Genomic DNA, 27,080 nt, shown 5'->3' on the forward strand with positions numbered 1-27,080 from the left:
TTATATTTCCCCCCAAAATTGAGGCCATCTGTCTTGAGCTCCTTTTTCTCCCCTTCTTTTCATTTCAAATCCTCCTGACATTATTCCCCATTAGCTCACCCTTCATCCCAGTCTCTGATGATGGATGCCATAGCATTTCTCCTTACTAAATTCTCTAAATAAGGTCGAACTCCACTCCCATCTTCTCTAGTAGATTACCCCCAATATCATCCCTTCTCTCTCTTTAATCTCCCTGCTGTTTACACAAACACCCAAGTTTTTCCTATCCTTAAAAACATTCTTTAAAATATTATTCCCTGTAGTGGACATCCGAGAAATAACAGGACAGCAAAGCCAATTATAATTTAGCAGCTGGTGACTGCCTCCCAATAGGGAAAACAGCATCAAGTCTTCTGTAAGATGCATTTTTATAGACCTAGGTGTTGCTAACAAACAGAGTGTGGTTCCAAGGGGGGGAGGATACCATTTCTAGTAAAGTCTTGGGTACCTAACAAAAACAGACTTGTATCTGGGCTAACAAGAACAGATTTGTATCTGGGGTATGTTTCTAGCAACATAGGTGAAACATTCCCTCACTATTATGGCCTATTAGGTGGTTTCCAGGGACCCTGGTAGGGGGTCCCCTTCTAGCAGGTTTAGGGAGCATTGGTGTATGATTTCTGGTGGGCACTTCACTCCCCCCTTTTTCTTGTTCATAGTTGAAACTCGGACTCAACTGAGTCCAGGGGACTGTTCCCTTGCACTAGGGTTGTGGTACCCACTGCTGCCGATCCTGCCATACCAAGGCCAACTAGGACAGGGACTAAAATGAGGGCTGCCAGTAAAAAGGTGCTCTTGCATATAAGCAGTCAGAAGTTAAGCTCGGTCCGAGGAACTTGGGGTCTACCAGAATGCTGCCCGAGTCTGCAGGGGTGGTGGTAATGGGTGAAATAGGGGGCCATCTGGATCACCACCAGGAGGTAACAAGGCCCCGGGGTCCCTTCCTGTGACATAAAACCTGATTTCCCAAGGTGTTCCAGTTTTCCAATCCTGTTTTTTTCAATCCAAAACTCTGATGACAACTGGGTTACATGACTTAAGGGTATTACAATGAAATGAAATGTGGTGGTCATGGCTGCCACCGGAGACCTAGTCAGCAATGGTTACACAATTCCAATTGACACAGTGATATTTCCCGGTCCCCCCCACAATCAGGAGACCCATCCTCAGGGCAGACATATGACTGGGTTGACCAAAGGCTGCTTTTCTGCTCTACAAGGAGCACCATTGGCTCCCCCCAGAATACATGCCTGTATAGGGAAACGACATGAATCTGGGATAGAGCAGGGCACAGTAATCAAAAGAGTGGGCTGGCCATGAGTCACATTTTTGCAGTTAGAGTCCCATCAGTTGTCTTAGTAAGAATCCAAGGGTACAAGGTGGGAGCATAGGAGTTGGGACTGGCCAGAGGCAGGAATGCCAGGAACTGGAGTGTCAGGACAGTCTGTTATCTTCAGTTGTAAGTCACTGGCTGGCTCTGTTACCCACAGGTCTGGTGGGTCGGGAGGAGCCTTCACCTTGATGTGTGAGGGGTGGATCCAGGCTTTTATTTCGGCCACCTTAACAGAGTAGTGGTCTGATACACTGCTCTGACTTCGTCCTGGATGTCTCAGAGAGCTTGGAGGGACTTGAGAAGTAAATCATTAACAATCATACATAACAGCATTCGCCACCGAAGTACAATAGGAGGTGGGGTGCCGAACAGAATTTCAAAAAGGGGAATGAATTTTTACACATATGCATTCAGTTACAAATGTTAGCACTTGCTTAGATGATGGAATAACTAAAAATTCAGATTAAAACAGCAAGTTCTTTTCTGCTTTACAATTTGTTACATCAATTCAGCAAGAAACATGTCTTGCAAATGGAGATTTTAGTGGGTGTCTTAAAATCACACTAAAGATTTTAAAAATTTCTTCTAAAGGTATTTTCCTCCTTCAAAACAGTTTCAAGATTTATAAATGATCACTAAACTTCTGTGAAGGAAGTTAATTGAAAACTTTTAGATGATCTTAAGAAGTTTGCATAACTTTCTGTACATGTTTTAATTCTAGATAAAAAATAATATTAGATTTTCCAATAAGCTAACATGAAAGAGCTCATATCTTTTACTGATTACTTGCTCTGAGCATAGAGACCTGTTATAGAAGGAAAAAGCAGGGGCATGTGACATTCCAATTGTGCCAGGAGAAAACATCCTTGGCTCTGGGTAAATTCAGGTACAGTTACAGATATTCCATCTCATGCAGCATCTGTTCCACCTCATAGCTAGACTCAGGAATAAGTGGGAAAGATTCCTTTTCAAAGGAACCTCATGGGTAAACTGAGCCAGGAGGGATCCCATCCCAGACAGAGGCTAAGATTGTCCCTTCGGCTGTTACCAAATGTAGACTTCCACCTGTTCACAGCACAGGATCACATTCCTCTGAGTAGCTAGTGGCATTTCCTCTCAGACCCTGATTTAATGCAGATAAGTATACCCAAATTCAGACTCAAAATAAAATTTAGTTATGGTCCCAAGTGCCTTTTACCTTAAAAACAACAAGCCTCACCAATCACAGCTTAGAGCCAGTTATAATTATTTCTATTCTCATGGGGCTCCAATAAGCAATAAAAATGTATCAGATCTTATAATGTAAGGAATTCCTTTTACCATCCTTCTAAAATATAAATGCCAATTTACAAAAATCCTTTTTGATCTTTGCAACTTCTTAGCAAGTTAGGTGCATTTAAAACTTCTTTTCTCAGGCTGAATGACCTTGCCTGGAAATAATTTCTAGAGGATTTAACAGTTTTACAACATAAGGAAAATTTATATGAATTGTAAGCAGAAGAGACTGCTCTGAATGGGCAGAATTAGTCAAACAAATTTTCATACAGTAATCAATAAACAATTTTAGATTTTAACATTAAAATATTAGCCCAAAATAGCTTAGTTAACAGTTTTACAAGTTTTTCTAAATAGCAGATATACATATTTAAAGTAACATTACTAATCTTCCACAATTTTCTCCTCACTCAGGTTTTACAATATACAGTGTAGAAATACAACAATAATAAAAACTGCGAGATGACATTACATTAATTGCCTTTTCAAATTACATAGAATATGACATTAATTGCGTTTCCAAATTACATATAAGAATGATTGATCTTACCAAGTGAAGAGGCTAGTTGACTTCTGACCTCATTTTCTCCTCTCTTTTTCTCATCTCCCCACTTTACAGATAAATTGAGACTCAGGGTTAAATGATTTATTCTAGGTCACACAACCAGTCAGTGCAGAGTTCTGAACACACTGCTTCTCACTGACAAGCTTTTTCTCACTTTTCTGATTTTCTCTCTTTCATCTTTCTCTTAACTGTACCTCTCTGGTTTTTATCCTTTTTGCTCTATATTCTGGGGTGTTTTCTCCCTGCTCCATTGTTTTCCAAGAGCCCTTAGCAACCTTCTTTAATTCCTTGGCACTGGAACAAGCAAAGTGATTATTTGCAGCAAGGGAGAGATCTCTTAGATGGTACTGAAGTTGGGGCTTCATGGTACAGAGTAAACTCTATATTTCAGGGGGAAACCCTCCATTTTTCCAAATTCATCTCACTCAAAGCACATTATCAGCTTATACCCTATCAAATAAACCACTATGAATGCTTAACTGTAGCAGACCTTGGTTATGGGGTGGTCAATTTGCCTGGAGCATTGAGGAGAGGGTTTGGGGAACTTGAAGTAGAAACTTCAGGCTCTGCTTACTTAGAGATGTGGACTTCAGGGTACCTGGAGATCTAAAACTTGCTGATGGGAGTTAGATCAAGTACCCTTTTACTAAACTATTTAGGCTGTGGAAAGAATATAGTTTTAGGCTGAATAGCTCAGATGTAACACACACTTTAGTAGCTCAGATGTATCCCAGGCTTAATATATGGGATAATGATTAACTTGTATTTGTACCTTTGTTTCACAAGCTTCTTTTCCATTGTCTAACTGTTCCCATGTCATTCAGAAAAAAAATATTCTATTCCAGGGATTTAAGCTTTCAGGTAGGCAGATGACAAGTCTGTGTAGCTCCGATGTAGCTACTGTACCTTCCCCCCTTTTTCTTTTTGGAGGAGGTTAACTCAAATTAACTTCACTGCAGCCCTAGCTCAGTTATAGCCAGGACAACAGGGAGAAAAATCTTAATGGTTCAAACCTCTTACTGTCTCCTCAGCTCCGTCAGAGTTGGATGACAGGGGAGGGCTCTGTAGCCCTAGCTAAGAAGAACTGGGACCACAGGGAAGAGAATCTTAGCAGTTGTAACTTGTCACTGTGACGCTAGTCTGGTCAGAGTTGGATCACAGTGAGAAGACACTGTAGTCCTTAGCCTTGTGTAGCAGCAAGCACCCCTAGCGTCCTCAGGGTTTGCTGCCAATACAGGTTCTTGGATCTTCTTTGTTAAAGGAAAGCAACTCAAAATGGGTTAACAAGCTTACTTTAATCAGTCAGACATATATCGTTTACCTTGTTCAGGGGAAAAAGGTCAGCACCCCGAACTTCAAAGCATACAGGCAGAATTATCAAGACAGAAACAGATCAAGTAGACAGATTTCCAAACTGTCCAACCATTACATCCATACCCAGTCAACATCTGGGTTTCCACATCTGGGTTTTTCAAAGCCGGGGGACTCTCAACAACGGCTTCCCAGAATTCAGATCAAATCACAGAACACTTCTCAAAGTGAGCCCCAAAACAAAGCCTCACATCAGGGCTTATATAGCCTTCTCCTGGTTCAGAGAATGTAACAACCTTATTGACCCACTGGCCAATCAAGAAGTATCTACTGAAAAACAAGCCTCCCTCCCCAGGCTCCAGGTGCACTTTAGCCTAGGGGCAGGGAAGATCTTCCAAATCTGCATTCCCATTACAGCTTGTCAGAGGTAGGACTACAGGGAGGAGGATCTTAGTAAATTTATTTTTGACCTTTTGCTCAAGTAAACTTTTCTTAGGTGTTCATACCTTTAAAACTTCAGATCTACTTCAAGACTTTAAGAGCAACTGTCTCTCATATAACATAGACAATACAACTATTTACCAGTAACAATCATGGTCTTAATTTTGAACTTTGAAATAAAAACAATTGAATAACCAAGCTGGTGACCTTAAATTCCAGTTTTTGTAGTTATACAGAACTAAAATCTTTCTTGGTGCCAAATAGTAACCAGAATGAATTCGATTACCTGGATCTATATTCCCAATGATGTTGCACAGTTCTCTTTCTGTGACTCAGGAAAGTGTTAGTCCTATTCCAAAGTGCAGCTTGGAAACCTACTTCTCTTTGGTCATGGAAGTGACTCCTTCTCTTAGATAGAACTTGGCTGGAGTTGAGAGACTATCAATCTTTCTAGCGCAGGTACAGTGTTTCTTACCACTTAGGTGAATCTGGCTGCCTTTTGGAATCTTACAGGATGGTAAATTTAGAAATTTCTTTACACATACAGACAAAATATACAGAAAACACAGTGGGGCAAAAGGAAGAAGGTTTCGTCTTTTCTACCTGCCATTATCCCAGAGACAGGATATACACAAAACAACACAACACACAAAAAAGTTACACAGATAATTATAACTACCGGATAGAAATATAAAGAAACGGAAAACAGGATACTCTGACAGCGTCCCATGGAGACCAACCAGTAAGGGCATCTACTCCGCGTCCAGCTCTTCCTCTTACCCTTATAGGAGCACTTGACAAAAACAGATCACAGAACACTCATTAAACATTTATTGAAAGAATTTGGGAAGGACTCAGATTTCTGGTTCGCTCAGGAAAACAGTACGAGCCATGGGCCAAGGAATGTCACTCAGTGGCCTCCCCTAGGTCGGACTGCTCTCCCGGCCCTCCAGGGAGCCTGGTCCAGCTGTCAATACAGAGCCAAAGGCTATCTCAGTGGGACCTCCAAATGTAGTGGACAACTGAGAAATAACAGGACAGCAAAGCCAATTATAATTTAGGAGTGTTTATTAACCAGCTGGTGACTGCCTCCCCAATAGGGAAGACAGCATCGAGTCTTTTGTAAGATGCATTTTTATAGACCTAGGTATTGCTAACAAACAGAGTATGGTTCCAAGGGGGGAGGGTACCATTTCTAGTAAAGTCTTGGGTACCTAACAAGAACAGACTTGTATCTGGGCTAACAAGAACAGACTTGTATCTGGGGTATGTTTCTAGCAACACAGGTGAAACATTCGCTCACTATTTTTTTTTTAAGCAATCGGGGTTAAGTAACTTGCTCAAGGTTACACGGCCAGTTATTTCTGGGTGTGGTGCTAAGCATCTGAGCCCGGATTTGATCCCCAGGTCATCCCGACACTGGAGCCAGTGCTTTTACTCGCTGAGCCACCTGGCCTCCCCACATTCCCTCACTATTATTACCTATTAGGTGGTTTCCAGGGACCCTAGTAAGGGTTCCCTTCTAGCAGGTTTAGGGGGCATTGGTGTATGATTTCTGGTGGGCACTTCATCCCCAGTGACTGTCCCAAGTCTCTTCTTTTCTTCTCAGCTAAATTCCTTGAAAAATCCACCTACCATTGGAACCTCTGCTTCCTCTTTTCTAAACTCTTCATTATGGCTTACAACCTTATCATTCAACTACAATTGGTCTATTCAAAATTACCAGTGATCTTCTAATTGCCAAATCTAATGACCTATTCTTAATTCTTAATTCTTGGCCTCTTTGCAGTTGACAGTCGACCTCCTAGATATTCTCTCTTCCCTGAATGTTTGTGATACTGTGCTTTTTTTAATTCTCCTCCTACCTGTATTGACTGCTCTTCAGTCTCTTTTTCTGGACCTTCATACATGTCATTCCTACTTACGGTGACTATCCCTCAAAGTTCTGTCCTGGGGCCTTTTCCTTTTCCTTTTTGTCTCTATTCTTCCTTTCTTACTGATTTCTTCAGATCCTAACTCATAGTTCATTCTTCACCTCTTTGCATATGATTTTCAGATCTGTATATGCAGTTTCTCTCCTGAGGTCCAGTCCCAAATCACCAGCTCCCTCCTAGATGGTTCAAACTAGATGCTCCTTATGCATCTCAAACTCAAGATGTTCAAAACCAAAGTTATTACCTTTTGCCCAAAACTCACCTCTCTTCTGAGCTTCCTTATTACTGTTGAGAGCATCACCATCCTTCAAGTTACCCAGGCTTGCAACTTCAGTGTCATACTCAACTCCATACTTCCCTTGGTCTGTCACTTGCCAAATTTTGTCCTTTCTACCTTTATAGAGTCTCCTTATAGGCATCCCCTTCCCTCTGTTTGTACAGTCCAGCCCTTCATCTTCTCTTGCCTGGACTCTTATAATAGCCTCCTAATTGGTCTTCCTTCCTAAAGTCTCTTCCCATTCCAGTCCATCCATCACTCAGCTGCCCAATTGGTTTTCCTAAAACATAGACCCTTCCAAATCATCCCCACTCAAAAAACTCCAGTGGCTCCCTATTCCTGTTACATGAACCAAATGTAAGCTTCTCTTGTTTGTCACTACCTGACCCTTTCCTGTTTGAGAGTCTTATTACATTTTACTCTCCTGTATGAGTTCTTAGTCCTGCTACACTGACCTGCTCCCTATTTTTCATACAGATGATCTATCTCCCATTTCTGTACCTTTTTCCATGCCTGGAATGACTTCTTTCCTTACCCCTGCTTCATAAAAGCCCAAGACAGCTCAAGAACCACCTTCTGCAGAAGCTGGTTTTTCTTCCCCACCAATCCACAACTGCTGGTGCCTTTTCCTCTAAGAATACCTTGTATCTACTTTGTATATATCTTGCATAATATATGTACAGATTAGCTCTGTTATCTCACCTGGGCATTTAATAAATACTTGTTGACTGATTTTAGGTTCCTTCCAACAATAAATCCTTTTGGTTTTGTGCTCATCGCTGGGGATCAAAGAGGCAGCTAGTGGATATTAGTGGTGGGCCTGGAGTCAGGAAGACTTGAATTCAAATCTATTTTCCCACGTTTACTAACCTATCAATAGAGTAAAAAACCAAAAGGCATGAATAAAACATTTTGTAAAATGACTTAAGTAATCCAAAATCAATCAACCAAGTATTCATTATATGATATACTACTACTACGTTGCTAAGCACTGGGGACCTACAAAGATATAAATAAAACTGTCCCTGCCCTCAAGGAACATACATGATATAAAAAATGTAATGGGGGCTACTTGGAAGGTAGTGGGTTCCACTTCAGTGGGGATCTTCCAATAGAAGCTGGATGTTTGGTTGTTAAATATTTGCAGAGGCAGGGTTTAGTCAGGTATTGGCTAGTCAGGAAATGACTCTAAGGCAATTTCTAACACAAATTCTGTGATTCTCTTATGTCAAGACCCTAAATGAGTTGAAGAATAGTTTTTCTAGGCTGGTGGTATCATTACTAAGATCTAGAAGACTTTTGAGCTGAGGTCTGGTATAAATTTTATTAAGCTAACAATTTATTAGGGTGGGTTAACAATGATATTTTTAAAAGATAAGAGGAGAAACTGATATGATTAACAGGGGTGGTGAATCTGTACCCTTGAGGTCACATGTGGCCCTCTAGGTCCTTAGGTCTGGCCCTTTGATCAAATCCAAACTTCACAGAACAAATCCCCTTAATAAAAGGATTCATTCTGTAAAACTTGAACTCAGTCAAAAGGTCACACCTGAGGACTTAAAAGGTCACATGTGGCCTCCACGCTGCAGGGTACCCCCCTCCCATAGTATACTAGAGACAACAATCCCAGGGCCAGATGGTTCACATCTTCCCTTTCTAACTATACCTTTAATTATCTTTTTGTTTCAGTCCATACTTATTTCATCAATATAGAAAACTCCTTCCCCTGATAGAGAAGAGCAATTTAGAGAATTGTCTGAGGAATTCAAAGTTTAAGTAACATATACATGGTCACATAGGCCATTTTGGGTCAGAGGAAGGACTTGAACCCAGCCAGGTCTTCTGACTCCACAATCAGCTCTTTATTCACTGTGCCATGGTGTATCATTAATAATATGTTGCAGAATTTTTGCAGGAATCAAAGTAAGGCCAGTTGGTTGATCTTAAAGTCCAGTTGGTTTATATAAAAGGTTCAATGCCCTTCTGTTTTCTGAGAATAGGGGCAACTGTCTTCAGCCCCATGGCACTTTTCCTGTTCTTACTTCAGAGATACTTCCATAATGAACTGGCATGGTGTATACAGCACTGCACCTGAAGTCAGAAAGACGTGGGTTCAAATCCCAGCTTAGGTCCTCACTGGTTGCATGACCCTTGGCAAGTCACTTAACATTTCTGGGCCTCAGTTTTCTTATTTGTAAAATGAGACAGTTGGACTCCATTGCCTCTAAGATCTTTCTTTGCTCTAACTCCAATGATCATCCCTCCAACAGCTGTATTTTTTTTTTTTGTTTGGACCATTATCTTTTGTATCAACTTACCACCACTGTCTACACTGATAAAAATGATTAATCCTTGAGCAATGTTGAAATTATGTTCTTCATTAATTTCTTCTGTAGATAGAAATAACAATTTCCTTCTTTAGGCCTTTATCTTTATTCTTTCCTCTGAGAGAGTTCTAATCACTATTTTTTTTAAGTATGTCCCATTCCCTCACATCTTAAAAGCCTTACTCAGGCTATCCTCCATTTCAGTCATTCCTCTTACTGCATTTAACTATTTTCCTATTCTAAAAGGAATTTTGTCATCCTATGTATTTCTCTGTCACATTTACGAGCCATTGAGAAATAAATTCCAGTTGTTATCATTGCATGATTAAAAAAGAGAGTACCTTTCATGTCACTCACAAAATGCCCTTCTTCCTTGCACATAATAAAACAACAGTTACAATAGCCCATTTCCCTTTTGTGGTGTGTGTATTCCAAACTATTGAGTTGTGGATCCAAATAACTGTCCTTAAATCTGATATTCTTATAGGTCTAGATATTTGGCTTCATAGGTTACTTTCTGTGGTAGAGTAGAAGTACAGTGATGCACTATAGGTTCTACAATGACCTAGGAGTCAAGGAATGTGAGCTCTCTCTAGAGCCTGTTACTGACCACTATGGGCAACATTGACCTCTCCCTCAGGTCCTGTCAAATCTATTGATTATAATTTTAAAAAATGCATCTTGTGTTGTGTCTAATCCACTCAGAACTTCATCTTTTGCTTTGGTCTGTGGTTTGTTTCCTGGTGTTTTTGTTTTATCTTTTCCAAGTTCAGATCACTACTAGCTCTGGAACTTTGGGCCACTCAACAACTTTTCCAGGCTTCATTTTTCTCATCTATAAAATAATAATGATGTTGTTGTTACTGATAATGATGACAATGATGATGATATAACACACTTCTGTAGCACTTTCAGCTTTGTACTCAATTCCACAAACATCAGTCAAAATGCTTTCTTCACAACAACCCCTTGAGTTGATGATTTGTTAACCCATAATTCTCTCATCTGTCCCTTCTTTCTACTCATACCAAAAGTATCCTAATTCAGGCCCCCATATTTTTCCTAAAGCATAATAATTTTCTAATTGGTCTTCCTGCCTTAATCTCTCTCTCCTTCAATACTTCCTCCATACAGCTGCCAAATTGAGTCCTAAAGTACAGGTCTGACCATGTACCTCTCCTACTTAAGTTTCAGGGGCTCTCTGTCCCTAAGGAAAAAAAGATAGAAACTCCTTCAATTAGTATTGAAAACCTTCCATAATCTGTCTTCAACCTATCTTTTCTGATTGATTTGATATTATTCCCACTCATGTACTCTGTGTTCTAGTTGTACTGGCCTTTTCTGCTGTATCCTGAACACAACATTCCATCTCCCATTTCTGTGTCTTTGTACAGGCTATCACAGTGTCTGGAAGTTTCTCAATCCTGATCTCTTCGTCTTGGAATCCTTACTTCTCTTCAAGGCTTAACTCAAGTATCGCCTCCTCCAGAGACTCTTCCTGATCTCCCCAGTTATTAGGGTTCTCCCTCCCATTTTCACTGAAATGTATTTGTGTATATTGTTTCCCCCCAGTAGAAAGTAAGCTCCTTGAGGGAAGGAACTGTTTCATTTTTATCACTGTCTACCTATCTCCTGGCATAGTGCCTTGTACATAAATGCTTAATTAACTGAATTGAATCTCCATTCTAGAAGTGAGTAAATCAAGACTTACAGAGGTTAAATGATTTACCCAGGGTCACATAAGGAAATAAAGTCAGGCTAAGATCCAGGTTTTCTGACTCTAAGTTCCTTCCATTTCACTATAGTGACTGAACTAGGTGGTTTCTAAGAGTCTTTCCAGGTCTAAATTTCTATAATTCAGTGCTTCTAGTGCCTTCCTTCTGAGAAAAGCTTTCATTTACACTGTATATATCTTGTATATATGTTAATTATTTGTCTGTTGTGTCCCCCATTAGACTTCAAGCTTCTTGAGGTCAGGGACCATGTTCTTGCTTCTGAGCTTTCTCTCCTCAAACCACCTCTATGACTCTTTCCCCAGTTTCTATCAAAGGATCTTGCAAAGTGTTTCACTGAAAATATGAGGCCAACCATTCCAAGCTCCATTTTCTCTACGGTTTTATGCTCCAAATTACCTCAGTGTTATTTAAGGGTCGGGGAGAGTTGGTAATCTTATCATCTCATGCGTTCATTTATCATCCCTATTTAAGTGGCTCTAACATCTGTAGATACAACCCCAAGTTGCTCTCCATAATTCTAGTCATACCACCAACTGCCTTTTGGACATTTATTTCCAATTGTACATTCTTTTAGCACTCAAACTCAACATATTCAAATAAGAATTCATTCTCCTTCCCACTCCCCCCAAATGCGTCCCTGTTCCTAACTTCCCTATTTCTTTCAAGGATATCATTATCCCTCTAGTCAGCTAGGTTCACAACCTCAAAATTGTCCTGATTCTTTCTCCCTCTCCCTCTGTCTCTGTCTCTCCCTCCACCCCTCACCCCCTTCTCCTCTTATGCTCACTTTGTACCTAGTCTTGTTGCTTTTGCCTCCAGAATGCAATTGTATCTGTCCTTTCTCTTTGCTTCCACGGATAGCACCCCAGATTGGACCCTCTTTACCTTTCACCTGGACTATTGCAATAGCCAATAGCCTCTCAAAAATATGCGTGGAGAGTGCTCTATGATCTATGCTCTTGTGGTCACCAAATTGGGCTCCCTGCCTCCTCTCTCTTCCTTCTTTGATCCGTTTTCCACATAGCCCTCCAATGGAAATTCCTAAAACAGGGGGTCTGACCATGTCATTCCTATGCTAATGAAAATCCACTGGCTCACTCTTACCTCTAGGGTCAAATACCAACTTGTTTGGCTTTTAATGTCCTTTACCATCTGACCCTGGCCTATTGTAATGGGGGAAGTGGCCAATGAAGACTCAATTCTTAGAGCATATGTAGATATTTCCTGCCTGGTTTCAATCCTTGGGGGATACATAGATATTTCCTACTGGGTTTCAGTCCAAGCAACTGATAGTACAAAGAAGGGCAGTTTTCTTATCTTGCACCCTGCCTTATTTCATGGATCACTGCCATGTGTCTGTCTCTAAGTATGGGGTGCTTCTGTTTCCTTGATATTAATTCTTCCTTGATCTTCAGTGAATTAATATTTGGGATGATAGAGTCCGGATGATCTGATGAGCTTGAGAGATCCAGAGGTCCCATCACAGGTCTAGTGACCAGAGGAAGTAGCAGTGATCACTGGCACCAGCTCTGGCAGACTCTACTACCTACGCTAGTTGTTGGTCACATCTCTTACGGGACTTTGAAGTCACAGGACTCCACTGAACAATCCCCTCTCTTTCCTGTTACACTACATTTCCAGACTTTCTGCACATTACTAGCCTTCCTACTTTCTGCATTCCGGTGCAACTGGTCTATTTGTTATTGCCCATCCGAGACGTTCTATCTCCTATCTCTTTGCCATCACATGAGCTGTGGTTCTCCACCCCTCTCCCACTCACCAGCCCTAGCTTCCTTCAAAGTACAGAAGAGCTCCTAGAGAAAGCCAATTCTCTCCTCTGCCTCTATTCACTAGCACCCTCCTTTAGAAATGACTTTTTTTTATATTTTATATTTAATTTCCTATGTGCATGGGTTGTTTTTCCTTACCTTCAACAACAACAACAACAAAGATAAGAAGAAACTGCTTTAGTTTCATCTTTGTATCCCCAGACCTCGAATAATGACTTTAGCATAGTAGAGACTTAGTGAATGCTCCTTGAAGGAATGAAGAGGGGCAGTTAGGCGGGCTGTGGAGGGAGTGCTGGGCCTGGAGTCAGGAAGAACTCAGTTCAAATACAGCCTCAGACACCTACCGCTAGGGCAATTAGGTTGTGCACTGGATAGAATGCCAGGCTTGGAGTAAGGAAGACTCATCTTCCTGAGTTCAAATCCAGCCTCAGACACTTACTAGCTGTGTAACCCTGAGCAAGTCACTTAACCCTGTTTATCTCAAGTTTCTTCATCTGTAAAATGAGCTGGGAAAGGAAATGGCAAACCAACCACTCCAGTGTTTTTGTCAAGAAAACCCTAAATGGGGGTGGCTAGGTGGCACAGTGAATACAGCACCAGCCCTGAAGTCAGGAGGACCTGAGTTCAAATCTGACCTCAGACACTTAACACTTGCTAGCCATGTGACCTTGGGCAAGTCACTTAACCCCAATTGCCCTGCCCTCCCCCTCCAAAAAAAAAAGGCAGAAAACCCTAAATGGGGTCACAGAGGGTTGAACATGACTGAAAAATGACTAAACAACACCACCTGCTAGATTCTTGACCTTGGGGAAGTCACTTATACTCTTTCTGTCTCAAGTTTCCTCAACTCTAAAATGGGGATAATAATAGCACCTACCTCCCAGTGTTGTGAGGAATAAATGAGTTAATATTTGTGAAGTGCTTAGCACAATGCCTGGAACAGAGTAGGCCCTATGTGAATGTTGGCTGTTGTTATTATTGTTGTTATATGTAAAACACTTTGAAAAAGTTAAAATGTTATATATCTGTGAGCCCTCTTTGAAGCAACATGGGAGAATATGGATTAGAAAAGAATACAATTAAGTTGATTTGGAATTAGTTGAATGATGTAAAGAATATTAAGGGATAGATGCTAATTTGCAGGACAGTCTCTAGTGGAGAGCTTCATAATTAGTCTTTTACCCTTCACCCTTCAACATGTTTGTTAATAATTTGGACAGTGATGTAGATGGCATGCTTATCCAATTGGAAGATAACACAAACTTGGAAAGAATGATAAACTCATTAGAAGATAGATAAGAGCCAAAGAAAGGGATCTCAACAGAGTAGCACAATGAGTCAAATTGAATAGGAAGACATTTAGGAGAGATAAATGCTAAGTCTCAGAATTGCTTGGAAAGGTTTTGCACAAATAGAGGATGGAGGGTATGTGGTTGGGCAGCGATTTATGTGAAAAAGATCAGTGGTAATTTTAGTGAACCATAAGTTCAGTAATTGTTCACAGTGGCTTAGTAATAGCAGGGAGTTGGGAGTACAAGAATATAATCTTTACAAACTGTTAACAAGCAATGAAAGAGCCATCACAGCCCTTACCCTAGTCTTTCCCAACCCGAACTACTCTGCAGATGGGTAAAATATCTAGATTTTCTCAATTGTGTGTTGCGAAAATGAAATGTTTATAAATGTGTGATATACATTTGTAATTATTTAGTTTAAAGTAAAATGTTTTTTTAACATATTCCTTTCTATTTTAAATTAAATGAAATTCATAACAGTAAATAATAATTAAAGATAGATTTATAAGTCTTATGTGAAATTGGATAAATAGCAATTATGGAAATTGAAGCTTCTCAGAGTCCTTGTTATATTACTCTTTTTAATTAACTAATTTTTCCATCCTTGTTTTGATTTTATTATTCTGAGAGAATTGTGGGAATTGTATGAACCAAACTTACCCCATCTTGTAACTCAATTCTGGATCTAGCTCAGTTCCCTTTCTATTCAATTACAGGTCTACTCCAGTTTCTGTCTTGTGAGAAAACTTTATTCCATTATGGGAATTGTGAGAAGATTTTTATTGCATTGTTTGAATTTAGCTCTGTGTGGCTGAGAAGCTGGACCATCTCTACCTGCTGCTTAGGGATCCTTAATTAAGAACCTAGGTTATGTTGACCAGAAACCCAGTCAGCTCCAGATATTAATGTGAGGAGTTTTCTCACAATTGTATAACTCAAGCAATCAGAACATCTTATCTTAAAACTGACCCCATACTAGTCATTCAGTTAACTGTTTTCTTGTTCCTTTGAATGAACATAGACACTTGGGGGCCAGGGAATAGGTCATTTATTTTCTGATTTCAGGGAATTGCTCTGTTTACTCTCCCTCTCCAACTTTGGACTCCAATTAGAAATCAGATTACCTAATCTTGTATCCTGGTTTATATCCTGTTTGTTGTTTTCTTTTCATGCATAAAAATCTGTCTTTCCCTGTATTCAGGATCTAGTGGCACGGTGAGGAGGTCTGATCCCCATTTCTTATGCAGTTGGCATGCATTACTTAGTAAATAGATATGTTCAGAAGTTCGAACCTTTATTTCCTCAGTTATTTCAGATTTCAGCCATCACAATTCTCATAAACGAGTTGTGTTTTTTTACTAAAAATAATTCAAAACACAATTATATATGAAGATTTTAAAAATTATTTTTCAAGCTTCTGTACAAAAAAAGCCAATGTAACCAAGATTAAGAGGAAAGTGGAAAATTGGGAAAGAATTTTTACAACCAATGTTTCTGATAAAGGCCTAATTTCTAAAATATACAGAGAATTGAGTCAAATGTATAAGAATACAAGTCATTCTCCAATTGATAAATGGTCAAAGGATATGAACAGGAAATTTTCAGAGGAAGAAATTAAAGATATCTATAAGCATATGAAAAAATGCTCTAAATCACTATTGATTAGAGAAATGTAAATCAAAACAACTCTGAGGTACCACATCTCACCAGTCAGATTGGCTAAGATGACAAAACAGGAAAATGACAAATGTTGGAGAGGATGTGGACAAATTGGAACACTAATGCATTGTTGGTGGAGTTGTGAACTGATTCAGCCATTCTGGAGAGCAATCTGGAACTGTGCCCCAAGGGCTATAAGTAATTTCATACCCTTTGATCCAGCAATACCATTTCTAGGGTTGTATCCCAAAGAGATCATAGAAGTGGGAGGAAGACCCATATGTACAAAAATATTTATAGCAGCTCTTTTTGTGGTGGCAAAGAATTGGAAATTAAGGGGATGGCCATCAATTGGGGAATGGCTAAACAAGTTGTGGTATATGAATGTAATGGAATACTATTGTGCTATAAAAAACGAGGAGCAGATGTACTTCATATTTACCTGGAGAGGAGTATACGAACTGATGCTGAGTGAGAAGAGTAGAACCAGGAGAAATTTGTACACAATTACAGTCAATGTATGTGGGACGACCAACTTTGATAGACAGGACTCTTCTCAGAAATGCAGGATTATAAATCAACTCCAAAAGACTCATGATGGAGAGAGATGTCTACATTCAGAGAAAGAACAGAGTTTGGATACAGATTGAAGCAAACTACCCTCTTTCTGTCTTTTTCTTGTTTGGTTTTGTTTCCTCTTTCCCATTGTTCATTCCATCTGATACAATCCTTCTTTATAACCTGACTAATGTCTAATGTGAAACTATTTGCAGATCCTATACTTGATTGTATGCCACCATTGGGGGGGGAGGGGAGAAAATTTGAAACTCAAGGAATTGTTGAATTGAATCCTGTAAATTAAAAATAAACAAATTAGTAATTTGTTATTTAATATTAATTAATTAAATATATAATATTAATTAATAATAAGCATTTTGCTTAGAGAGATTTTATTTTCAGTTTTTGAAAGTTGTATGATTCAAATGTCTGAAAAACTTCTCAGGCCCCATGCTTTTGTAGCCTGGGTCTCTCTTCAGTTCTGGGACCCTTTGCTGCCTCAGATCCAGTCAAGATGTTTTGGGCAATCATAAATATGCAAAAATTACTCACTCCCCTCTTCCAGTATACACTATATTACAGAGCACCAGAAACTTTAAACCAAATAGCCAAAGTATGTAATTAAAACAGAATAGCAAAGGAAATAATAAAGGAAAATCAAGTAGTAGAAACTTAGCCACATTTAACTACGATCTACATTGAAAATGCAGGGAAGTGAGAAAACTGTCCCCTTTGTGGTAGTGGATAAAATGGGAAAAAGAACCAGTTGGTCAATATATCCTCTTTTCATCTTGGATACTGGCATGGAGCTCCATCGAAGCCTCTTTGTTTCAGAAATTTGTTTTGCTGGCTCCAAGATCATCAGGGTTCACGTGGGACTGCAGACTCACCCACATGTCCCTTCTCCCTTCTTCCTCCAACTGCAACCTAACTGGGCCCTTCTCCATCCCACCAACTAATGAACCCAAGGACCCCCTTCCCTCTTAAACCTCTGGGTTTTTTGTTTGTTTTATCTGTTGGATCTCTGTGTGGATGTTCTTCTGCCATGCTATATTGGCTACCAACACAAATGTCTTCTTCAAATGGGACTTCTCCTTTAGAAGTTTACCTCTCTTCTATTAAAGAAATAATCTCTTGCACAGATTTAATGGAATTTTATTTCAAAGAATTCCAATCAGGTCCATCCTTGAGTCCTGGAGCTCTTATCAAAGATTCGTCCTTCATCTCTAAGAACTAGAATAATGAATAATTACGCAATATAAGTGCTTTCCTCACAACTCTGTAGGATAAGTAGCAAAAGCATTATTATCTCCATTTTCACTGAATTACAGGATTTTAGAGTTGGAAGAGACCTCAGAGGCTAGCTAGTCCAGTCAATGTGTAAACAAGAATCATCCAAACAATATACTCAACAAGTGACCACCTAGTTTTTTCTTGAGTACATTCACTGAAGGGAAATCAGCCTTCTGTACAGATCAGAAAGACTAATGACTTTCCCATGGTCACAAGGTTAGTTTCAAAACTGGGACTTGAACCTAGGTTTTTTGGTAGCAAGTGCTCTTTCAATTACCCTGCTGTTTTTGTTCTGCATTCAAAGGATTCTCTGATACAGTGATGGATACCTATGGTTAGTTTGCTCACATAGGTTTTCTTGAAGGATATATACAGAGATAAAAGTTAGCAGTCTATAAATGTCTAATATAAATATTCATTTGACATTCTCTTGACTCTAGGAATGTTCCAGCCATTGGCAATAAAAGGCTAGAGATGGAAGTTTTCTCCACACAGTTCAGAACTTGTGTTACAGCTGAGAAACCTATTACTGACAGGGGATTTGTGACTTAAATAGGATATCTATTGAAAATGTGTGCAAAATGGATCTGACTCAAGCTCAACCTGACCTAAGTGATATTGATCATGGGAGTGTTTTCTCCATCTTGGGCTCAAGTACTAGGCATATTCCAAGGACTAGGATGAGAGGAACAAGACCAAGAAAATTACAATGGATCCCAGCCTGAAGCCACTTTCATAACTACACATAAATGATATTCTGTGATTTGGGTGATTGCCTCTGAACCAGGTGAAGCAATGAACCCAATTTTTCAATTATATCTCCTGATAAAAATCTAATATTTTGTTCTTTTTATGCTAACAATTAAGTTCTGTTCATTGTTAATGCCAGCAAAGGGAAAATTGAAAGCATTTGTTTCACTGTTATTTTTATTCACAAAACCAAGCAATATCTCTGGTGTTTTTCCATTCATTTAAAAATCACCTTTAGATTTCTTTAGCATTTGTATTCATTAAAAGTATACACTGAATAAATCTTTAAAAACAAAACTAAAATCATTAAAAAAAATAATTGCTCGAAGACACTAAAAATAAATATCTCCCAACATTTTGTGACTGATTATACATAGACTGAGTACAGTGACACACATGACATGCAGACATGACAGTTTCCTTCTCCCTCACCTCCCATTTAAGTCTATGTCATAATAGACTTCCATTCAAGAAAGCAATTAAGAGTTAGGGCCTATTTGTGTTGTCTCTGTCAAGTTAGGAGTCACCTTGTCTGTTAAGAGTAATTTCTTTAATTTTATAAATTTTCAGACAGATCTTTGGCAGCAAAAGTTTTATGGCATGGATAAAAAAAGTGCTCTAGACTAGAAGTTGGAAAATATTTCTCTTCTCCATCCAGTTATTGACACTTGGAAGGAGTTGAATCATAGAAAGGTCACCTAATCCAACCTTTTCCCTTATGTGGAAATCCCTTCTGTAGCATCCCAGACACTTATTTATCTAACATCTGCTTGAATATGTCAATAACAGAGAACTTGGCATCTCATCAGGCACTCCATTCCAGTTTGGGATAGTTTTAACTGTTAAAAAGTTCTTTCTGGAGTACTATAAATACTCAAATCAACACTAAAGGAAGGTGCTATCCACATCCAGAGAAGGAACTAATAATTAGAAATATGTACAGTATGGTTTTACATATATATGTAGCATATATGTAATACAAATATATACACATATACACATATAGTGTGCATATGTATCTAATGGTAGTCTTCTCTAGGGCAGGGTGGAGAGGGAGGGGAAAAAAATGAAAAGTGCATAGCACAGAACGAAAGAAAAAAACTTAGAAGAAAGTTTAAAAAAGCAGAGTTGCTTTGAAAATTATGTACAGTATTTATTACATAGTTTGTCAAAAAAAGCAAACAGTATGAAATGGAAATTCATGGTTTTATATTGAATTCTCTTTTTATGCTGTGCTGTGTATCTGAAAATGTTTACATTTTTTGTCCTTTGTATTTAAGTTCAAAATGAATTTTTAAAAAATTTTCATAAGCAAAAAAAAAAAAATAAAAGAATTCTTCCTTCCAATGAAGTGAAGGCTCACCCTTGTACTTTCCACTAATTGATGACTGTGTGCTCAAGCATGCATGTGCACATGCTCACACCCACACACATACCCCCCACACACACACACCCACACTCCCCCCCCCCCCCCCCCCCCCCTGCTTCTTCTCCATGATAGGCCTTCAAATACCTCAAGGTAACTATAATGTTCCTGTCTTGTCCTCTTCTCCTCCCGTTCTGCTTCCTTCCCATGGAAAAGTTGTGTGGCGAGCTGAGTAGCCCTGATCCTGTTACTAACCTCTTCTGTAAATTAGGCACATCACTTAGCTTCTCTGCACCTGAAGTTTCCTCCTCTGTAAAGGAAGGATAATGCATGTGTCCAACTTATTTCACAGGGTTCCTACAAGGATCTCACTTTACCCCATTAGTAGGTGAGCTGTGCTTAATGAAAAGAAAAAAGTATAGCTATTGATGGTAAATAAGGAGGAAGGTAGTAGCCAGCTAAAGGTGATAAGACAAGCAATTTAGAAAATCGAGATGAGATAAAAGAGGCAGAGGATGGTGAGAACATGGGCTATGGTTCTGGAGACAGCTCAAATTGGCTAAATTCTCGGTGTGAACATTTATACCTCTGAAATTGGAAAGTGCTGCAAATAAGGGCTTGATTTATTGCTCTACTGAATGTCTAGACTTAAGAAAACAATGGAGAAAATGTCGATAATTCAGATTAAACTTTCAGGTGTGTTATGTAGATTTTTTTTTCCCAGTCAGTTGTTAGACATTAAGTAGGATACCCCTGACTGAGGCTGGTTTCCTGGTAGCTTGGAGCAAAATGAAACATTCATAAGGCCTTCAGCTGTTAAAAGGAGATCCATTTATCTATAGCAGAAGAATATTTAACTAGCCCCTCTGTCTCTGTTCTATGAGCCCAGCAGAGGAACCCCCAACCAGAAACTCAACATGTGTATTTACAAGATAGGCAAGAGAGATCTTCTACTCTTGTGGAAACCCCACTGTTGAAGTTGATCTCTACACTGAAAAAGGTCAGTTCCAAGCTGCTGTGCCCAGCAGTGCTTCTACTGATCTCCATGAAGCCTTGGAGCTCCAAGACAATGATAAGACCTGCTACATGGGGGAAGGTGTCTCAAAAGTGGTTGAGCACATCAATAAAACTATTTCCCCGACCCCGATTAGCAAGAAACTGAATGTTGTGGAGCAGGAGAAGATTGACCAATTGATGATAGAGATGGATGGCACTGAGAATAAATCTAAATTTGGTGCAAATGCCATGTCGGGAGTGTCTCTGTCTGTTTGTAAGGCCAGAGCTGCTGAGAATGTCTCCCTGTACCGCCATGTTGCTGACCTTGTAGGCAATGATGAAGTCATCCTGCCAGTTCCAGCCTTCAGCGTGATCAGTGGTGGCTCCCATGCTAGTAACAAGCTGGCCATGCAGGAGTTCATGATCCTCCCTGTTGGAGCAGCAAACTTTAAGGAGGCCTGTAATAAGAATGTAAATTTTGAAGATCTTCCCTGCCCCTAGGCTAAAGTGCACCAGAAGCCTGGGGAGGGAGGCTTGTTTTTCAGTAGATACTTTTTGATTGGCCAGTGGGTCAATAAGGTTGTTACATTCTCTGAGCCAGGAGAAGGCTATATAAGCCCTGATGTGTAGCTTTGTTTTGGGACTCACTTTGAGAAGTGTTCTGTGATTTGATGTGAATTCTGGGAAGCCGTTGTTGAGAGTCCCCCGGCTTTGAAAAACCCAGAATGTGGAAACCCAGATGTTGACTGGGTATGGATGTAATGGTTGGACAGTTTGGAAATCTGTCTACTTGATGTTTCTGTCTTGATAATTATGCCTGTATACTTTGAGGTTCAGGGTGCTGACCTTTTCTCCTGAACAAGGTAAACGATATATGTCTGACTGATTAAAGTAAGCTTGTTAACCCATTTTGAGTTGCTTTCCTTAACAAAGCAGATCCAAGAACCTGTGTGAGCAGGCACCCTGGGGACACTGGGGTGCTTGCTGCAACAAGGCCATGCACAGTGGAGCTGAGGTCTACAACAACCTGAAGAGCGTGATTAAGCAGAAATATGGACACGACGCCACCAACGTGGGGGATGAGGGTGGCTTTGCTCCGAACATCCTGGAGAATAAAGAAGCTCCGGATCTGCTAAAAAAAATGCAATTAGTAAGGCTGGCTATACTGATAAGGTCATAATTGGCATGGATGTTGCTGCCTCAGAGTTCTTCCGATCTGGGAAATATGACTTGGATTTCAAGTCTCCTGATGATCCCATCAGATACATCACCCCTTCTGAGCTTGGAGACCTCTACAAGAGCTTCATCAAGGACTATCCAGTGGTGTCTATTGAAAATCTTTTTGACCAGGATGATTGGGAAGCTTGGAAGAACTTCACTGCTACTGCAGGCATCCAGGTGGTAGGGGATGACCTCACAGTGACCAATCCCAAGTGTGTTGAAAAGGCTGTGAATGAGAAAGCCTGCAACTGCCTCCTACTCAAAGTGAACCAGATTGGCTCTGTGACTGAATCTCTCCCGGCATGCAAGCTGGCCCAGTCCAATGGGTGGGGAGTAATGGTTTCCCATCATGCTGGGGAGACTGAAAATACCTTCATTGCAGACCTGGTGGTGGGTCTCTGCACTGGGCAGATCAAGACTGGTGCCCCCTGCCGATCTGAGAGTCTGGCCAAGTATAACCAGCTTCTCAGAATTGAGGAAGAGCTGGGCAGCAAGGCTAAATATGCTGGATGGAACTTCAGAAACCCTCAGGCCAAGTAAGCTCTGTGGCCAGGAGGCCTAAGAACAATATTTAGCGAGTCAGATTAGCTGCCAAGAGTTAAATCTGGGTGGCATGGCATCATAAATATTCAGTTATATATTCATCAGTATAAAAAAGAATTACCCTTGTCAGCTACCTACCATGGCCAGGAAGAAGTGTTTTAGAAAGACCCTAGGTCTTAGAATTGGAGTTTTGATGGCTATTGGGGAAAGGGAGGGAAAGATCTTTGCCATGAAGTGCTGCCCTCGAAAGTAGGAGGAAAGTGAGTGGAAGAATCTGTGTCCATAGGGCAATATGAGAGGAGTTGGCTGGTGATAGTGATGGGGAGTGGGCAGGGCTGAGAAGTGGAAGGAAGGAGGCTCAGATGAGGATTTCCTGGAACCCATCTCCATTTCAGAGTTGATTGATAAAGAGAAGACTGTTGCCAAAAAACTCTATGTCAAACCCTATGTCCAATTTTTTAGTTGGAAAATCTGAGAATGACAGAGAGAAAGGCTGCAAAGACCATCGGCCTTCTCCTGACTAGGTTTGAATCTCATCTTCCCCTTCCAGCTCACTGAAGTATCATGGGGGGGAGCAGGATAGCCAGTGAGACACATCTCTTTCTGGATCCTTTCTCCTTTCTGGGTTTTGGTGACATACTTCTCTCCTGTTTTTCCTTCCTAACTTGCCTCACCTTTCTCCTGCTTGCTGTACTGTTACACCAAGTTTACTCTTACTAACCACTCATCCAGTTTATACTCACTAACCATGGGTATCCCCCCAGGGGTCTGTTCTTGTTCCTCTTCTCCCTCTCCAATATCTCATTTGACAATCCACTTAATAACTTTGTGACCTTGGACAAGTAACCCTGTTTGCCTCAGTTTCCTTCCAACGAGTTGGAGAAGGAAATGGCAACCACCCAGTATCTTTGCCAAGAAAACCCCAAACAAGATCACGAGGAATCAGACAAAACTGAATACAGAGGGGGAAATCAATCAGTTTCTTATGCACTACTGCTCTCTGGTGGCAACAGAGGAAATTTTCAGTTGTAATTCTGATTGCCTCAAGGGTTTAAAACAGCAGAGGACAGTCACTAATATCACTAAAAAAATTTCTCTCTTATTTATTGTAAATTCAACCATTATCAATAATCACAAATATCTCAAAACACAAAGAACAAATTATAGACCCTCACAGGAATATGATGAATTACAACCACAGTGTTTTGAATTTTAAAATATACATATCACATAAATAAATATATACATGCACACAAATACATACATGCATGTATATATTCCTTAACCAGAGTAAAAAATTATTCAATTTTTTTACCCATTCTGTACCTTCCTTCTATTCCCTGTGTTTCAATACTTTGTTGTTGCCCTCTTTTTTTAAATCAAATGCTTTATTAACTTATAGTATACATCATTCATTTCTGCAACATTTTGAGCTACAAATTTTCTCCCTGTTTTTCCCCTACCCACCACCCGAAAATAGTGATTCCACTAGATATCCCCTCCTCTAATCTGCTCTCTCCCATATCTTCTCCCATACCCCCTCCAACTTTCCAGTAGGACAAGGTGGATCTCTATGCCCCATTGCCTGTATGTCTTATTTCCCAGTTACACGTAAAATAATATAAATAATAGTATACACACACACACATATATATATATTTTAAATATTTGATTTTAAAACTTTGAATTCCAGATTTATTCCCTTCCTCCCTTGTCACCCACCCTTACTGGGAAGATAAGCAATTCAATATAGGTTGTACATGTATAGCTATGCAAAACATTTCCATAGTGGATATATTGTAAAAGACTGACTATATTTCCCTCCCTCCTATCCCACCTCCCACTTGTTCTATTCCCTACTTTGATCCCGTCCCTTTTCAAAAGGGGTTCCTCCAACTTCCCTCCCCCACAGCCTGCCCTGCCTTCCATCATGCCCCCTCTCATTCCTTTCCCCCCTACTCTCCTGTTGGGTGAGATACCCTATTTAGTATGTATGTCATTCCTTCCCTAAGCCAAATTCAATGAGAATAAGGTTGACCCATTCCCTTTTGCCTTCCTATTCTTCCCCTCCATTGTAACCATTTTCCCTTGCCTTTTCTATATGAGATAATTTACCCCATTCTGTCTCTCCCCATCTCCTCTTATTATATTCCTCTCTCACCTCTTAATTTCACCTTTTAAGTATCATCCCTTCCTGTTAAATTGGTCCTGTGCCCTCTATACCTGTACACACACACACACACACACACACATATGTATATATATGTATACACACATTCACATATGTATTCATACACCCATATACCCTCCTATATAGACATATATGTAGGTATGTATGTGTGTGTGTATATATATATATATGTATATATACACACACATTTCTATTTCCTTCAACTGTTCTAATACTGAGAAAAGTATCATGAGTAACAATTATCATTTTTCCATGTAGGGATATAAATAGTTCAACTTTGATAAGTTCCTTATGCTTTCTTTTCCCTGTTTACCTTCTCATGCTTTTCTTGCTTCTTGTATCTGAATGTCAAATTTTCTATTCAACTGTGATTTTTTCATCAAGAATGCTTGGAAGTCCTCTATTCCACTGAATAACCATATTTTCCCCTGAAACATGATACTCAGTTTTGCTGGGTAGGTGATTCTTGGTTTTAATCCCAGCTCCTTTGACCTCCAGATTATCATATTCCAAGCCCTTTGATCCCTCAGTGTAGAAGCTGCCAGATCCTGAGTTATCCTGATTGTGTTTCCACAATATTCAAATTGTTTTTTCCTGGCTGCTTGTAATATTTTCTCCTTCATCTGTGAATTCTGGAACCTGGCTATAATATTCCTAGGAGATTTTTTTTTGGGGGGGGGGATCTTTTTCAAGAGGTAATTGGTGGATTCTTTCAACCTCTCTTTTGCCCTCTGGTTCTAAAACATCAGGGACATTTTCTTTCAGAATTTCTTGAAGGATGATTTCTAGGCCCTTCTTTTGATCATGGCTTTCAGGTAGTACAATAATTTTTAAATTATCTCTCATGGATCTATTTTTCAAATCAGTGGTTTTCCCAATGAGATATTTCAATTGCCTTCTATTTTTTTTTCATTTGTTTGGATCTGTTTAATAGCAGCTTGATTTCTCATAAAGTCACTAGCTTCCATTTGCTACAGTCTAATTCTGCAACAACAGCACTGTCCTTCACCAGTGGACAGTATTCACTCTGTCTGCAGGAAAGTCTCAGGGCTTCTTAACCAAAAGCCAGGTTCCAGGACTTCTTCAACAAAAGGACTGTCTTTCACCAGTGGACAAATCTGGCAAAAGAACATCAAAACAGACAGACAAAGTACCAGCAAAACAGCCATGTCTCCTCAGTCCTTGGCAGCTCAGGGGGCAGGTCTCAAAAGTCCAGGGCAATTCAAAGTGTCCCCCAGCAATCCTTCTCAGTCTCTCTCTCTGCCTCCACGAGGTGCTGCTTCCAAAAGGTTCTTCCGCCTCTCTCTTGTCTCTCCAAATCTACGTCACCAGCTCCTCCCAGTTCAGGACTTTCTTTTCACATCAACAAGTCCATCCCACAGGTGGGATTAACAAGCTCTGGGTTTTAACATAATCAATTTGAAAAACCAAGCCAATACAGGGGAATCTTTAAATGCCATTACTATCACAGTTTCCCAGAGAATCAACCATGCTTATTACTGGAGCTCTACTCTCTAAATTACTCACCATAAGATTGTGATGGAGTACTATTGTGTTGTAAGAAATGATAAATGAGAAATAGCAAGGGGGTGGAGCCAAGATGGCAGACTAGAAACGGGACTTCTGCATGGCTCCACCTTCCACCTCCTCCAATACATGTAAAAAATGACTCTAGGGGAAGGCAGGTGTAGCACAGTGAATAGAGCACCAGCCCTGGAATCAGGAGGACCTGAGTTCAAATCCGGCCTCAGACGCTTAACACTTACTAGCAATGTGACCTTGGGCAAGTCCCTTAACCCCAATTGCCCTCCAAAAAGTAAAAACAAAAGAAACAAAAAAAAAATGACTCTAAACAAACTTTAGAGTTAAAGAGCCCACAAAGTGACAGAATGAAACTAACCTCCCGCTGAAGACAGCCCAGCAAGCCAGCAGGAAGAGTCCATTGCAGCAATCTAGGAGCAGAGCCCAGCCCCCTGTGAGTCTGTGGTTTTAGCCTCAGGGCAACTGACCAGCTGCCAGCTGGAGGAACTTTGGGAGAGTGGATCACCAGCAGCTGTAGTGGTTTCCAGAATTATCAATCCATAGATGCTAAGAACAAAGTGAGAGGTCAGTCTTAACTTTGGGAACAGGGAGTCCAGGAGTGTGGTCCGACCTTTTTCCGAGAGGGAGAAGCTATTGAG

At 40.1% G+C, this 27,080-nt stretch overlaps 1 protein-coding gene and 1 pseudogene across 1 annotated transcript in view; both read left to right on the forward strand.

The window, feature by feature from the left end:
* AKR1D1 (aldo-keto reductase family 1 member D1) overlaps positions 1-27,080 on the forward strand; it is a 136,834-nt gene that overhangs the window by 1,172 nt on the left and 108,582 nt on the right. The window lies entirely within an intron of this gene.
* Positions 17,344-22,724, forward strand: LOC138160383 (alpha-enolase pseudogene; annotated as a pseudogene).

This window comes from Petaurus breviceps, unplaced genomic scaffold (assembly GCF_028583685.1).
Source record: "Petaurus breviceps papuanus isolate PSGF00001 unplaced genomic scaffold, PetGlider_PUasm1.0 181, whole genome shotgun sequence".
Lineage (NCBI taxonomy): Eukaryota > Metazoa > Chordata > Mammalia > Diprotodontia > Petauridae > Petaurus > Petaurus breviceps.